The following is a 1,005-nucleotide window of genomic DNA, read 5'->3' as shown; positions in this document are numbered from 1 at the left end:
TTCATTATTTTTCACATGGCTGTCCAGTTTTCCCGATACCATTTGTTAAAGAGGTTGTCCTTTTTCCATTGGATAGTCTTTCCTGCTCTATCAAAGATGAGTTGACCATATAGTTTTGCGTCCATTTCTGGGTTTTCTATTCTGTTCTGTTGATCTATGTATCTGTTTTTGTGCCAGTACCATACTGTCCTGATTACTACGGCTTTGTGATGTAACTTGGAAGTCCAGAATGGTGATGCCTCCAGTTTTGTTTTTCTTTCTCAAGATTGTTTTGGCTATTTGGAGTCTTTTGTGTTTACATACAAATTTTAGGATTGTTTGTTCTAGTTCTGTGAAAAATGCTGTTTGATATTTTGATAGGGATTGCATAAATGTATAGATTACTTGGGTAGTATAGACATTTTATTTTATTTTATTTATTTTATTTTATTTTTAATTTTTTTTTAACATTTATTTATTTTTGAGACAGGGAGAGACAGCATGAACGGGGGAGGGTCAGAGAGAGAGGGAGACACAGAATCTGAGACAGGCTCCAGGCTCTGAGCCGTCAGCACAAGCCTGATGCGGGGCTTGAACTCACAGACCGCAAGATCATGACCTGAGCCGAAGTCGGACGCTCAACCGACTGAGCCACCCAGGCGCCCCAGTATAGACATTTTACCAATGTTTGCTCTTTCAGTCCGTGAGCATGGAATGTCTTTCCATTTCTTTGTGTCATCTTGAGTATCTTTCTTCAGTGTTTTATTTATAGTTTTCAGAGGACAGGTCTTTCACCTCTTCAGTTAAGTTTATTCCTAGATATCCTAATTGTTTTTGGTGCAATTATAAGTGGAATTGTTTTCTTAATTTCTCTTTCTCCTGCTTTCATGTAGAGGAATGCAACAGATCTTGTACATTAGTTTTGTGTCCTGTGACTTTAATGAATTCATTTATCTGTCCTACTAGTTTCTTGGGGGAGACTTTAGGGTTTTTTTTTTTTTTTTTTTTTAATTTTTTTTTTTTCAA

This window comes from Panthera uncia (assembly GCF_023721935.1).
Source record: "Panthera uncia isolate 11264 chromosome B2 unlocalized genomic scaffold, Puncia_PCG_1.0 HiC_scaffold_24, whole genome shotgun sequence".
NCBI lineage: Eukaryota > Metazoa > Chordata > Mammalia > Carnivora > Felidae > Panthera > Panthera uncia.
This window is presented reverse-complemented; position numbering follows the sequence as displayed.